This window comes from Poeciliopsis prolifica, unplaced genomic scaffold (assembly GCF_027474105.1).
Source record: "Poeciliopsis prolifica strain line A6 unplaced genomic scaffold, Auburn_PproV2 SCAFFOLD011, whole genome shotgun sequence".
In the NCBI taxonomy this organism is placed as follows: Eukaryota; Metazoa; Chordata; class Actinopteri; order Cyprinodontiformes; family Poeciliidae; genus Poeciliopsis; species Poeciliopsis prolifica.
In genome coordinates this window covers 12905608-12920133 of record NW_026562386.1, presented here as the reverse complement: position 1 = coordinate 12920133, position 14526 = coordinate 12905608, and positions in this window count along the sequence as shown.

The following is a 14526-nucleotide window of genomic DNA, read 5'->3' as shown; positions in this document are numbered from 1 at the left end:
ATACTATGACAACAACCCAAATAACAAATATATGTGGATTAGAAAATTCTCAAAAAAAGACTCACTTGCTTATATTTGTCAGAGGCTGTTGGCAGAGAACTGATCTCAATAAATGTCTGTCAAATGAGCATCATGTGTCCTTTGGTCCTGTTGTTCAGGAATACTGATGCACTTTGATTTTATTATAGACGTTTGAATAAGAAAAGTATCTTACATCATTCACACAACGTATTTTAACTTGTTCATTGTAAAGTACATTCTGTAATGGCCATTGTGGTTTCTCTCAAACTCTGAACATGTGTTTGGATCACGACGTCAACAAAAGAGCAGTGTCACGAGAAATCAGAGGCTGTGGCAGCTGTAACAAGGTGAGATGTGTGTGACAATGTGCTTGAGCAAAATAATTGGTCAAGTGCCTCTACTGGAGCTGGGATGGAAGGGGAAGAAGAATGAAGAGCCGACCAATGAGCCAGAGGACTTGCAACACTGACAGCTCTGTAGCTGATGTTCAGGCTTCAACACCTCCAGCTGCCTTTCGCTTGAACGGGTTCCAAGTACCGCCAAGGTCAGGGGAGCACTGTCATCCAACACCACTGTGTGTATGGAAGGGCAACGTGTATCCGTGTGTGCCTGTGATGGTGAAAGGGAGAAAAGAAAGCTGAGCGTAGGGAGATGTATTAAAGATAAAATACAAGGCAAGACGTGTGTATCTGTGTAGGAGTTACTATCGCGACTGCAACAGACAGCAACAGTTGGGTTTGTGCTCTCATTAGCCGTGTTTAACTTTGTGCCTGTGTGTCAAAATGTGTGCAGTCATGTCTGTGTATCAGTGTCTCTTACTGCCTGACTCTCTTACTGCCTGACTAACTAACATCATCGACATTCTGCGGCCGTATCAGTTTCAACGAAACTCAAAACTGGGTCACGTAAACGACAAAATATTTTTACATACGCAAGCAAACATTTATATAGAACATATTTACATAAACAGAAGTAATCTTAATCCACTTATGAAATTACCATACAAATTAATATATCAAAAGAAGAAAAAGTTCAGATTTTTACTTTCAGTGACCACATTTGAAATATATGAATTATTTCAGAGTGATTTGAATTATTGTTTTTTTCTTTTCTTTACTTATCATTCAATGTAAGCAATTTTTTTGTTAAAGTGCCTGAAGCAAAAGAAGTTTTGACACAATGAGATCCTATTAAATAGCTATCTTTATAACATGCAACATTTATGAAAAAAAAAACAAACAAAAAAAAAAACATGAAAGTTAAAATAAGGCTTCAACAAAACAACATCAATTTGAAGCAGATTCCTGTAATTAAGGAGTGTAACAAGGGAATATCACCATGACAACACCTGAAAACAAACAAACACTCAAAAACTAAATTTCTGGACATGATTTAACAGAAATGACTCAGTCTGTAATGTATTATTACTTCAATGAAACATTATTTTAGGCAGTTTATCTTTCAGCTTGAGAGTTTCTGTAGAAGTCGGATCTCCTTCAGTTACCAAATCCTGCAAACTAAACATGGATCTCTTTTTCCTGTCCTCATACACAGTCTCCATTGAAAAACTGTCTGGTGTCTACAGTGAGTGAGTAGACAGTGGTTTGGCTTTGAGAAATGTTTCTGATGTCCATCATCCTGCTTTGTTTCTCTACTGTCATCAGAGTGAACCGTTTGTGGTTAAATATTTAAGCTGCAATCATCTCCTTCCCTGGCTTTTGATTCGTCTCTTGCTCCTTTCTCATTCCTTTTGTTCTTTTCATGCCCACTTTTCTCCACTCAGAACAATCCATCAAGCATTCTGTTCCTTAAACACAGAAACTATTTCAATACTGGAGTTTATTTCATGTTTTCAAGGTGCTTTCCATAGATCTGTGGTGATTTTTGTTATTTAATTTTAAGAGATTATGATCCAATTTGCATTCTCTCCTCCCTTACTTAAACTTCCGTCCTAGAATACCAGTCTGACCTCCCATCTTTATCTTTCTGTTGTCAGAAACACCTCCTCCTTTGGTGGTTTTACAATCTGAAAGGGTAATGAGAGGAAATTGAAGTTTATCTGCTTCAGAGTCAGACGTGGGAGAGAGAAGTCAATCTTCTGTGACCCTGTGGAGGAAGAAAAAGCTTAATATAACTATTTCTGGGAGCTTCAGAGAGACAGCCGCTAATGAGTATATGGACTGTTTTGTGGTGAATGCCTTCTATGTTCATGTAGAGAAATATAAAACCCGAGTAAGAGTTTCTATCACTTGACGTGAAGGAATATTCCCTTGCTCAATCTAATTCAGCTCTAAGGTTTTATTTAGCAATGCAAGACACAGAACAGCAACTTTCTATGTCTTGCTGAAATAGATGCAAACATATTGCTTGCATGAAGCAAGCAACCTATTGCCTCAGCAGTAGCACAGAACAATTAGCTTACTAATCCAGTGTTGCATCAATGTATTCACCTGCAGATATTATCGCATCTGGTCAGGCCACATCTTTAAAAACGACCTGAAATATTCATGTGAATTCTGAAAAATTCAGAATTCTTGCATTTTTCTATTTATGTCTTTTCTTGCATGCCGTGGGACGTTCTCTTTATAGCCTTTGTTTTCTGGATTGTTGCATAATAAGATTGTTGATTGGATGCACATGCATCTCCCAAGCTGTTTAATTTAAACCCTTTGCCATCATAAATTACACATGCATTGTTCCATAATATTTCTATTTGTGAAACTCCCAAAAATTGTTGTGGCTGTTCAGACTTTCTAACTGATCACTTTCTTTCATGGTTCCAAAAAGAAGAGCCATAACTTCTGTAGGAAAATCATCTTCATGCATAACAATGCACCATATCATGCTGCAAGGTGTCATTGGCTGCTGTGGGCATAAGAGGGGAAAAACTCCTGGTGTGGTCACCATCTTCCTCTGACCTCTGACCCTATTGACAACCTTTGGTTTCCTCAAGCAGAAGATCTGAGGGTGGAATGCAGTTTAATATATCAGGTTTTCTGACATCCTGCATAGAAATTCAAACCATCCACAAACTCACAAGTTCAATGGATGCAGGAATTGTTCAGGTGATATCAAAGATGTTATGTAACTCGATCTGTTAAGAGGTTATGGATTAAAATAGCTTTTGATTTCACTACATGTGACCACTTAATGCTGCACATTCAAAGAATGACCATTTGCAGTTCGTTATAATACATAAAATGTTGAGAAAATCTGCTGTGTATAATAATTTGGAACAGTGCATTTTGAGTTTTTTATATTTGAAAAAACAATCTGTTCTCCTGGGGAGCTTTGTTTAGTAAAATTTGATTTATATTGTAATATAAATCTGTTCATGACTTGGAAATTATACTGACCATCATTTGCATTGACCATTTAAGAATCTGAGAAAATATCACTAGCACAATAGTTTGGAACACGATGTAAGTGACAATAAAACACAGGAATGATTAAAGTACTACATAAATGGTTAACAAATTGTGTGCAGTTATGGTAGCCAAACAAGTCCACCATGATTAATGATGAAAATCTGCTTATTGCTAGCACTGCCAGCTCAACACTTCTTGCACCTGTTTCACATTAAAAACCTACATCCGCTATTTCCCAGCTGAATTCAGTTAAAATTATTCCATCATTATGAAGAGCACAGCAGGATATATATTCTTAAATAATACATTTTTTGAAGGGTCAGCTTTTTGTGAATATGAAGGTATATATATTTTTGTCAAATTAGAGGGATTATTTGTTGGAATACTGTGGCCAACCTAGCCATAAAACAATCTTTTCATCATGTTTTGATGGAGAAAAACCCTAGAACCTTATGAAACTTAGATTGGTTCACTGATAATCTTTTCTACTTTTTAAAATACAAGTTTTTCTGTTAGGAACAAACCTGATGGCCCATGTCCATCACTTAATCAACCTTAAACAACAACATTCTGCTTTGCAGAGCTGTGTGCAACCCCCCACAGCTGTCAACTTATCAGCACAACGGGAGGAATAAATAAGTAATGGGTGTGTTTGCCCTGTAGGCTGAAATATCTATTTTTTTTCTTGACAAAGCCTAGAGGCATCACAAAGTCAACCCTGCTAGCTCGGTACTTCCCCTAATCATCAGCTGCTGTCCATCACTGCTGCCTCCACTCTGCTGCTGCTGCTGAGCTTGTCATTTCAGCAAACAGGTAAAATGCACAGGCTGCTTTCCCAAAATCACCAGGGCTGGCACTACTGCTGCCATACTTCCTTTAAATATATACAAATTAGCCACATTAGAATGGCATGCTCCAGGGTATCTTTTAATTGGCACCGAGTGAATGAAGTTCTCTGCTGTTCCTTGTCTGCCAGTCAGATAGAAATAAACACAGACACCTTTGCTTAAACAGGAATAATTAGGCCACATTATTCCCAACCAACATCCTACACATTCTGTTCATTTATTTAATTCCTCTGCTGCATCTGATTGATGTTCTGCTCAGGATTTTGTCCTGATAGAAACATGCAATATTTCTAAAATAGAAACATTACATGTATTCTTGAAGAAACTGTTTTTAGACATCTGCTGCTCATTCATAACATTTCCACTGCTGCTAGTGATTAACTTGATTGTATATGCTATGGGATAATGTCAGACATGATGTTATCTTGCAAAAATTCACAAAGAAAAGTGACTTCATTGGTGGGGTATAAGGTTAGTTTAGACCAGAAGTCTGCAACCTTTACAAACCAAAGAGTCATTTTTGTCTTCATTCAAGCTAAATAAAATGTACTAAGACCCACAGATGTTACATAACTTTTAAAAATTGTGACTAACAATTCGGGCTACACAGTGGTCCGGTTGGTAGCACTGTTGCCTTGCAGCAAGAAGATCCTGGGCTCGATTCCCAGTCTGGGGTCTTTCTGCATGGAGTTAGTTTTCCCTGTGCATGCGTGGGTTCTCTCCGGGTACTCCAGCTTCCTCCCACAGTCCAAAAACATGACTGTCAGGTTAATTGGTCTCTCTAAATTCTCCTGAGGTGTGAGAATTTGTGTATGGTTGTTTGTCCTATTTGTCTGTGTTGTCCTGCGACAGGCTAGCGACCTGTCCAGGAAGTACCCCGCCTCTCGCCCGGAACGTAGCTGGAGATAGACACCAGCACGCCCAGTGCTAGTTGACCCCTCTAAGGACAAGGGTGAACAGAAATAGATGGACTTACAATTCAAGAATATATATACATTCTATAGGAAATTTGTAGAACTATTTTTATCTTATTTATTTTTTAATGAAAAAACTAAAAAATATTTACAAAAAAGAGGATCCATTAATTTTTTGTACTTTAACTGTCATTCAATTATAGAAGTCAGTGAAATTGTTCATTAAAAAATAGCGGTAAAACTGCTAAAACCTGCATTTATATCTATATTTACAAACAAGAATTGGATTTGTATCATTTTTATTGAATGTTATAAAGAATCATTTTGGACGGTTCGAACACCCACCTGCATCCCTGAAGCTGCAGGTTGCATCCCCTCTGGTTGGACCCATTTGACCAGAGTGAATAAGGTTTGTATGGTTTCTAATCTACATTCAGCAGACGACATAATAACTATTTTCATTGTCTCGACAGAAACAGAGCTTGAAGAGAAAGTACAAATCCCCCAAACCACCGTTTCAACTATTCCCAACTATAAAAATGCTTTTACTTTCTTGCTTTTAAAAACAGAATTGCACATTAAAATAAATTGCATTTTCTGTTTTGTTCAAATATCAAATTTAAGTTCCAAAACAATATATTCTACTTTAAAGAAAAAATTGCCTTTCCAAAGTAACTCCAGAGCCTAAATCTACTTTTATTGTTTTATTCAGTTCTTGTATGTGGTACCAATTTTCTAAGCAATAATACTTCTGAGATGGGGATTATGTCTTTATAGAATAGCCAGTCTCCTTATACACAAACACACACAAGATTAAAGTGATCCCAGGAGATGCTTTTCAAATGCCTTCATTCAAAATACAAAAGAAAGTAATAAAATGAATGAGTGGATAACCACATGAAAGTTTCCCCTGTTTTTCTTTTTTCTTTTTGTCATAAATGTTAACATGTCTGAGCATATCCTGTCATTTCACACAGTTAAAGTGTAATCACCTGTCATGCCTTGATGAGCTGATTAAGAGGTAGTTAGTTCATTTTAAGAGAAGCAGAGTCGATGTGCGGCTGAATTGGGGAGTGTGCACGTTCACTGCTATTAACCATTAAGGGTTCATGCTGGGCTGACCTCATACAATGCGTAAGAGGACAAAGATGTCCTTTATTCCTAAGAGGAAAAGCCACATTAATAGAGATGGAGTATCTTCATTCTCTCTCTGTCCATCAGTGCAATTGCTCCACTCTCATTACTCATCTGTGTCCCTCGTTTGTCTCCCATGCTCTTCATATGAAACAATAAACTGACCTCTTCTTCTCACCCTGAGGTGTTTCCTATGGGGAGACACAGGGGCCTCTGAAAGACAGAATGCAAGTGTGTGTGATGCTTTGTGTGGGAGTGTATTTGTGAGAGGGGTAGAGTAATTAAGTGTGCAATATTGTGCGTGTATGTGCATGTGCAATGGCCTGCATGCGGATTCACTCGTCTGTGTTTGTGATTTCATGTGTAAATTTGATCACAAGTGTGAGTGTGTGTGATCTGTTTCCAATTAGCCCTCTTGTGTCCATGGGTTGCCTGGAGGCATGACTAATGTCTTAGTGGGCTGAAGCTCCAGCTGATGAAGCTGAATGGGCTTCCATCTGCTACGACAACATCACAATGCAGTGCTGGACAGTTGGAGACAGAGGACTGAGGACAGGGGACACAGAGGGACAAGCATCAAAGTGGAGTAAGTTATTAAGGACAAACGGTGCTTGAGGGTAACGATGGAGGCCAATGTCTGGTCAAACCATAATGTTCTTATAGGTGATGTTTCCACAATTTCATTCTGATTAAAAAAGAAACTAGTTTTTTGTAATCTTTATGCTTTATTTCAAATTATTTTAGAAATAAAATAATTTGAGTGGTAATTAAAGTGGTAATTATGTACTTTTTTCTGGACAAAAGTCAGAAAAGACAATGATGTCTATACCATTTAATGTCAGTGTCTCTTTAATTCAGGAAACTCAAATATTTAGTGTGGTTCCAAAAAAAATGCAACATCGTATTTTTAAAAGGTTTTAGGCATTTTCTAAAAATCTAAATAAATGCAAATCTTCTAAATTACAACTTGATATGTGTAAACATGGCTTAAAAATACCAAGGGAAAAAACAATATTCAGATTCTCATTCATTATTTTCTTCATATAATGTCAATGATGCAATCTGGCTGCGTAAAGTTTATTTTTGACAACAGAAACATTTTTACAAGTTTCTTTACATTCTTCATGACAAAATTCATTGCCAGGACACAGTTGTAATGACCAAGAACGGGTCCTATAGGTAACACTTGGTGGCTGTGATGGTAATGGCTTCAGTGTTTCTTAAACCTGCTCTAATTTGACCTTATTACCAGGTGTGTCCTCACCAACCATAACGGGGATGAACGCTGGAGGTGAGCAGCCACAGGTGAACACTGATATGGCTGTGGAATCTTAACTTTAACAGGAAGATTTGGTCCACAGAATTTGGAGCTCAAATCATAAAGACGAGTACAATTTTGACTACAGCATATATGGAAAGCCAAAAGTACCGAAATTAATATCATGAAAATGTATGCCATTGAAGTTCTCTGTGGGTTAGTCAGTCAGATTATGTAGTCAGGGGTTTATGTATTGAACCATAGCAGTAGTTTAAGACTACATCCAATGGCTGTGAGGTTGAGGCATGGAGAAAAATGTAAGTAGTAAAAGTAACATTTAAATATGGAACAGATGGAAGGACAAATAAAGGAAGGAAAGAGTGAGGAAGAAGATTAATCATATTTTTAAATGGAAAACATTAATACATTTTTGCCTCATTGCATAATGCTGTGGTTGTGGGGCCCACCTAAGACTATTTTGCCCCGGGCCCAGGCAAAGCTGGCACCTGGTCTGTTTGCAACTATTCAGTAGCTAAGACTCAAACACTGACAGTAAGTTAACAATAAATTATATTTAAAAACTGTTCTACCAACTGATGAAGAAACAAAAATTTGTTGATCACATGGATTAATAAACCACGTCATTAATTTTCCCAAGAACACCTTGTCACCAGGCAACAATACAGAAATGAATAACAATTTGGACAGCTGATCTATTTCTCTAGTTAAGACCCAGTCAATCCCTCTGACGTTTGGAGGATTGTGTCTCCACTGACACAGGGGCTAAACCGGCAGCCTGCAGCCCACTGAGATGTAATCACTAGTACCCTGAAGCATGAACACACAAAGACACACACGGTTTAATCAGCAATCTGACGTCGTGACTGTCAATAAATTACTTCGTCATTTGGATCACAGCCTTGGACATAGCTGAATGGCTAGCCTATTTAAAGACAGATCACTTACAATGGATAACATTTTTGTCTTTTCCTGAGTGTTTGTGCATCTTGAGACCTAATTTCTACATGGACAAAAATATAGAAGCAAGCTGTAAAAAAAATCACATGTTCATCGGGAAATATGGCTAAAGAGAGCTTTGGTGTTTTAAACAGGATTTTTGTTGTTGTTGTCTTTTATTAAAGTTTTCTTTTAGCATTAATAACAGTCATTCATTAATAGCTTGACAGGAAGAAGGGCAGAGAAAGAAAAGGAGAACATGTTGGGGCACTGTTACATTGTATTATATCATATTATATTGATATTCTTTATAATCATGTAAAATGATTGTATGGGCATATTGCATGGATACATATGGGTAAATTTGCAATGTTGGTTTTCTGAGTGACTGAAACTCAAACAGATTTGTCTTTCAATGTGACAATCAATTGAAATATAACTGAAGACGATAGCTGAAATAATTCGTCTTACTGAGCAGATTTTTAAGACCACAATGCACAAAAACAGCATGTGTAATCACATTTGAAAACACTTACAATGTAAATGATTTTTGTGCAACACCCCACATTCTCAGTCCTATGAAGAACATGAAAATCTTCCCACATTTTTACATGCAATGTTTTATTTATACATTTTAGGGAACTGTTGATTCTACAGTAAATTATGTTGATGGTAGGAATTGTGCAACAAATAAAATATTGATTTGGTGTTCCAACAAAATGCAAGGCTGTTGTGAAACACAAAAGAGGAATCAAAAAAGTATCAAAAGGCTATTGAGACATGTTGGAAAAATCAGAGAATTTGGCTGGAAAACTGATTTGTTTTTGCATAATTTATGTCGTCGTCCGGGTTTTTCTCAAAGCAAAAAAAGAGAAGAAAATAAGTAATAAGCTATGAAAGCAAAACAAGTTTGAGACAAACTTAAAGGGAAAAGAAATTGTGGTTTTCAAATTTCTGTCTCTTTCAACAAAAAACTCCATCTTTCATAGTTCTCTGCAAGTCGTATTTATTGGTTTCATGACAATATAGGAACTGCCAATTAAGGTATCACTTTCCACATTTATTTTACAGCATGTCAAAACCGGAAAAATAAAATCAACACTGTCACTACAATGATGGTAAAAGAAGACTTATGTTGTTTTCTGATTTTGTATAAAATCCTTTTTTAAAATACAAATTCCTTATCACCTCATCATAAACCATGTTTATTCAGATTTATTTAGTCTCTATGCAACAGAGTTTAGAAGCAAAACTTATTATTCATGTTGGGTGCGGCACATTGACGTCTTTGCTGCCTTAAAAAACAGGGCCAACATGTACCTCACTCAATAAAGAACTAATATTAAGTATTTACTAACACGTACATCCTTTACCAAATATCCTGTGCGGAACAAGTTTTATTATGCTCACATTGTTTTATGGTTTTCTTCTGTAATTAAGTTTTTTATGCTGTCAGATGTGAAAAAATAAATAAATTACCAGCATTTTATTGCAATGTCTTAATGTTTTTGTGTATTATTGTTACTTTCTGCAGGACTTTTGGCTTCACTTACACCTGAATAGAGCATGATGGTGAATTAAATTTGACAGCAAAGTTTAAAATAAATGTTTTTTCAGTATTTGCTTTCTTTTACTCACAATTGTTTTGTGATGCTGAGATTATCTGGTTTGATTGAGGAAACAGATGTAGAACCCTACGTTCGGAAAAACAAAATCATGGTTGACATTAAAATTCAAAGATGTATTGATTTTTTTTATTTATCTGTAATTATGAAAAGACTGGTTTCTCAATTTCTCTAGAAAGTGCAGATACTTTCCTTTCAAAATACACATTGAGTATTACAGAGCCTCATATTCTCTTTGCAGTTATTCATATTCACTGGACATTTAAATGATCCCAGTCATTTGGCTGGACAGAATAACTATGAATATGCCAGTACCAAGGCAATTACAAAAGATTGTGCAGATGTTAGACATCAAAAGATCAAATGTGTAAAATGTGACTGGAGCACACAAGATACTGATCAGGACTAATTTCACTCAGTAGGTTATTTTAATAACATGATCATATTTCATTCTGAATTAAAGGAAAACAGTGAGTATTTCTAACATGTTTCCAACTTTACAGCAGGGAACATGTAATGTATACAGAAACAGATGTGTCCATGCTGATGATGTGTATATTTGTGTGCACAGTTTCCCTGAAAGCTCTGTAAACACAGATGTGGCTCTGGTAAATATAGCACAGTGTTTGAATTCACAAAGTCACAATAAGGTCAGACACACTTCCGTCCATCGTTCCACCTTTGTTTGGGCCTTTTTTTACCCCGGTTTGTGGTGGTTTTAATTTAGAGCATGTTCTGGTGATGTGTGTTCACCATCTATTGCTGTGACTTTCATGTCTGATTTCTAGAATGTGTCAAGCTATGAATTAAAGCTGGAGGAGCATAGTTAATACTGTATAAAATGTCAACATTGTTCCTTGCACATAAAAATTTGAATTTGCGGTGTCTGGACCATTTTTTAGTATTTTGCATATATTCAAACCATTGGTCTAATACCTGCTCATAAACTGTTGTAGAAGTTGTATTATCAATGCCTATTTTAATATGTCATAAAATGTTCAAAACATAAATCTCTACAGTATAATGGACGTTCCAGAAGCAGGAGGGTAAAAATAAGCTGAAGGTGAGAAAAAATGAAAGAAAGTATGAAAAAAAACTGACAAATGACAACATTCGAGGAAAATATGAAGCAAGAAATCAGTGCATGGAGCTGTGCAGTGAGATGAGACACAGAGGGAACACGAGTAAATCAGAGAATACAGAAAACTATCTCTGACAAATCTCACTGCGCACTCACAGAAACAGAAATATAGGCCTACAAAGAAATCCAACATCCTACGGCCCATGACATTACCAGGACACACAGGAGGAATCAAGGAAATAAATGATGGAAAAACCAAAATACTAAACCACAGACCCAAAAGCACAGGGTGTCTTCAAAACAAGGAATAAACTGAATACAGAAAGCCAAGAGAGAAAAATCTAAAAATACAGCAAACCACAATACCAAAGTCTCAAAGAGTATGACATATATATGCTTTATTGTTCCTCAGTAGTCTAATACATGACATCAATGTATGGAAATATGTAGTGATAGATAAATAAATAAATAAATAAATAAATAAATAAATATATATATATATATATATATATATATATATATATATATATATATATATATATATAAACCAATTGTAAACCTATTTATGTGGTACAAAAGAAAAAATAATAAAATACATATTAATGTTTCAGGGTATAAAATATATTCATGTTTCAAAGTTGCAGCTTTACATTTCTATGAGTCGGTAGAACTTTACACTGCACTGGTGATGTACAAGACAAATAATTTCCTCTTTTCTAAATAGATTCAGAAATTGTTGGATATTAAAAAAAAAACCTAAATTATAAGTTTCCCAGAAAAAGCATATTTAAAAAACTAAATAGCATATATCAAAAGAGGTACAACTTTCACAGGCGTAAACTTGTGGAGTAACCAAAAAGGAATAAAGAAAGAATCACAATGTAGATTTAAAAGAATTGTAGAAAATTAATAGTTGTAGCTGAGGTTTGGACCTTTTAATGTGATCTTCAATCATTACAACCTTTTTGAATTATTTCTCTGTTTAAATTTTCTCCTAGTTTTGTATTGGTTAGGAGAACTGGATTATCGTGGTTGTAATCCGTTTAATCCGTTTAATTACATGTATTTTCTGTTTGTTTACATGATGTTCTGTAACTTGTAAATATTACTGACCAAAAACTACATAATATACAACAAGTACAAATGTTCCCAGTTTTTACATCTCCCTTTTATAAAAATTCACAAAATGGAAATTCAGAGGATCCTTTCATACTAAATTGCATACCTAAAAATATATTGTGATTAAGCAGATGTATTTATATGAACAGCCTTGCATCTGGCTACACGTGTTATGGCTTGTGGTTGGAGGACTTTCCGACTGCAGGCCTCTGAAGCCCAGCTGCCTCTATAAATACCGTACAGAGCTTTACATAAACGTGGTCGACATTAATGTGGAAAGCTTTTCTGTAGCACCAATTCATATTTAGTATAGCTCACAAATAGCCTCGTTTTTAGTTACAGCTCATCAGCCAGCGCAGTTGTTCACTCGCTTATTTTTTTATTTAAGGATGCATAATTATAGAAATAAATCATTCCAGCACTGCAAATGATGAATTCAGTCATATAAGTTAGAGTTCATATCTTAAAATCTGCTACTTTTCAAGTTGTGGAAAAAACCTCATCTGCAGTTAATACAAATATACAAAAAATGTTCTCTGGGGTGTGTCCAGTTTAGCTGTGAAATTTCATTCATAGCAGAAGTGGAGTTTTATTTGCATGAACCACATGCAAAGAATGTGGTCTTTGCATGTGTTTATTACAACATCATTGAAGGGAACTTTCTGCATCTGAAACTCCAATTTATCACAATCTGATACAAGCTACTAGCATTAGCTTATGTATTTATTATTACAAGTAATGGCTAATACAGCTAATTAGCAGTGGGTCTTTTAGTGGTTTTTTCTGAACAAAATGACACAGGTAGCTATTGTTATGCCACTGAGATTTAATATTTCTTATTTTGGCCAATTGTGCAGCTAAAAAAGAATGTTATGTAAACCAGATTATTATGAGAATATTAACATGTGACGTCGAGGACAACGCCAAGGTTCTTCATGTTGTCACTGGAGGTCAATTCAATGCCAATTAGTGACAAAGCAGTTTGTTTTTCAGGAGCAACTCTGTGGAGCGTTATCTCTTACCTTAAAGTGATGACAGGAGAGCTTCAGTAACAAGTTAACTACTTCTGCAACATTTAGTTTGTTGTAAGTGTTTTTATTTAAATGTCTCCCTGATATGTTTCTCTTATTACTCTATTATTTTGTGTATTAATGTTTTTGTATACAGGTGCACTGCTTCATGCAGTCCTTAAACATGTGAAATTGACCAGTAATTCTGAATAAACTGTTGGTATACCTTTATGTTTTTGAACTTTGGGACATTGGCAGTTTTTTTTGGGTGCACCATGCTTTTTGCACACTTGTACTGATAGGCTCCAACAACCTTAATCAATTAATAATTGAACTAATTCAATTATTGAATTGAATTAATTCAATTAATAATTGAACTAATTATTTCGCACAAGAATAATTAGTTCAATCGGCTACGAATTTATATCTCATCCTATAAATAAACATAATTAAATAAAACAAGCCATCAAGGACTTTGAGCATCTGATTGAGTCCTAGATATAGATGTCATCTTACCTTGAGCTTAGACTCACTTTGCATGTTATTTTAAACTTTTTACTGCAAAAATGACCAAAAGTAAAACAGCAGGTGGCAGAGAGAAAAAAAGAAGAGGAGATGAAAGGAAATAGAATGGGGGAACATCAAAAGAAGAAGTGAGCATGATGGAGCAAGCCTTGGGGAGAGGCAATTAAACACCCCCTAGTCGCACACACACACACACACACTGAAAGTGTGTCAGCCATGTCAGAGAGGAGGGCAAACCCCTGTTGGAGATTAATTACTCTGTGCCATTCACTGGGAGAATTTGGGAATTTTCTTTTCCTTTTTCCCCATTTAGTACATCGCACCTCTGCCCCAGGGATGCTCAACGCTACATGTGCAGAGCTCCCACAAAAAATCCACAGGTTCCTTTTTCAATGACTGCGAGCAAAACAGATGCTATGTTTAAGTTTAAATGTAATTAGAAGAAAATAAGTTGATGACACTGCTTCTACTTATGTTAGTTTTGAACTTCAGCTCAAGGTTTTTACAAGGCTATATTAGTGTGCAACACATTCTTTTCTAAAACTTTGCAACACAAAATGTCCAATCTTAGAAATGGAGTATGACTGAAAATATTTTACTGTTAAAATTAAAAATACATCAAAAAGTGCTCCAATCAATGGGGTTGATGTCTTGGATTCAGAAGGT